Source organism: Typha angustifolia, chromosome 10 (assembly GCF_048772165.1).
Source record: "Typha angustifolia cultivar Huaian chromosome 10, ASM4877216v1, whole genome shotgun sequence".
NCBI classification, from domain to species: Eukaryota; Viridiplantae; Streptophyta; class Magnoliopsida; order Poales; family Typhaceae; genus Typha; species Typha angustifolia.
Window position 1 is genome coordinate 4,940,920 of NC_133248.1, and position 2,359 is coordinate 4,943,278.

The following is a 2,359-nucleotide window of genomic DNA, read 5'->3' on the forward strand; positions in this document are numbered from 1 at the left end:
ACTTAACAGGTTGACACTGTTGAGTGCAGAGCAAAGAGGGCGCTTCCGAGACGTTTCTCTTAGCAACATGTGATGTACGGGTGATCAAATTTAATTGAAATTGTTTTTTAGATAATTTTGATGATTTTTTTTACCGATATACTGTCATTGATAAAAATAATATATATTCATTTACTATAGTTTTCAAATTATTCACCAGAGTACTGTATACTATAATTATTATCAGATAAGCATCATATAGGTTTCTCAGAAAATTATTTGACAACTTGCTTTAGAAAGATTTATATAGTAAGTAGTTATTTTAAATTAATAAAAGTCGTTGATTGAGAGAGCATTTTTTTTATAAATTGCTTTATGTGAAAGTAATTTACTTAATAGAAATTTACGTGCGGTCAAGTTATGATTAAGTTTATTTAATAAAAATTATAATAGTTTAGTAAATAGTTTTAAAAATTATTGTGGGACTAAGAAATTTGGAGAAGAATGATAAATTAGCCAAAAACTGGAATTTTGACTCGTAATGCGGTCAAGCCATAATCAAGTTCATCTTTATTGAACAGGCCTCTGAAGTCAAAGAGAATGACTAGTCTCCAAGTAGGATTAGGAGCGCGAATGTGACTAGCCAACCTGGTCAGCTAGGATTCTTTAGAGCATATAAAGGTTAATGCCTTTTAGGGCCTATTTAATTGCAAAATAAGGAAAAATTGGATTAGAATAAAATGAGAACTTAAACATAAATAGATATTGTAATTTTATTTTACAGCAATTATATTATCACATCATGATAATTTTTTAAATTTCTGGCTAACACATAATTTAAATTTAATTTATCATAATTTACACAATATAAATATTATTACAAATAGCATCCTAAAATGAACATCCGTTATCAAAATATTTTCATTACAAACATATTCTAATATATTATATTATCAATTATAATTCAGTAATATTTATTTTAATATATTATAGTCATTATCAATGTATATTGTAGTCATATTATAATTTTGCAATTGAGCATTTTTAGGAGGGTATTAGTAATTTAAAAAGATATTTTTACAATGCATGATCCTTAGTGTTATTGTGGTTTTATTCATCTATATGATCCTTTTTGATTGGATATATGAGGAGATTTTAAAGCTATATTTAGATGACTTTTTTGCTGTACTAGGTCAATGTTAATGTTAGACAGCAGCTCCATCATTGTAGGATACTGTAACGCCTAGGGGTGAAAACGGATCGGATAGTGCTCAACTCATATCCGGATCCATATTTTTAGTTCGGATACGTGAGCGGATAACAAAATTTAAAACCATATCCTAACTAAACGGATAAGGATAATTTTCGGATAAAAGATCGGATCTTAAACAGATATTGATTAAATTTAAAATAATTATAATATTTTATTTAAATATAATTAACACAAAATTATTAAGAGTTTTACAATAAATAATTTTTTTGTATATCAAATATATAAAATTAGAGAAATTAATCTCTATAAATAATATATAATGTATTATTAGTAATAATATTAATACTTACTATTTAAATAAGCAAACTAAAAACTGTAAATCATTTAAAAAAATATGCGGGTAAACGGATATCCGATATCCGTATCCGAATCTGAAAAATTTATCCGACCCGTATCCGAATCCGTATCCGAATTTTTTTCAAAAATTCTATCCGTATCCGAATCCGAATCCGAGTCGGATAGAAATTTTTTATCCGAATCCAATCCGAGTCAGGTCGGATAGCGGGTCGGGTCGGATTTAATTCGACCCGTTTTCACCCTAGTAACGCCCCACAAAGAGAGATGATTTTGTATAGCCCAACAATGTATCATAGGAGGCATGTGTTGCAGCCATTTAGTTTTTCATATCTAGAGATACATGTGTATTAAGAAATACATCCATAATTTTCTAGATGTTATATCTTGATAAATAAATAATAAATTATTTAGTTGGTTGTATTTTATAATACTGTAGTTGTTAAACACAAATTTTATTAATGTTATTTTATAATAATATATTGATAAACAAGTGTTTGGTTAACTGTATTTCATAATATTATATTATGATGAGTACCATGGATAAGAAATATTAATAAAATAATTTTTGGAAAATGTATAGTTAATAGAAATGAAGTGTAGATTATCAATTATTTGAAATATAAAATTTTACAAATCACACCCTACATTTTACCTATTTTGTGATTCACACCCTATCTTTAAGAATTTTATAACCTAATCTTTTATTTTTCTATATAATTTTCATTTAACAATCTAATGTTATTTTAACTAACTGATATTAACTAAGTTATATAGTTTATGTAACTTTACTTATCAAATTACTATCCTTAA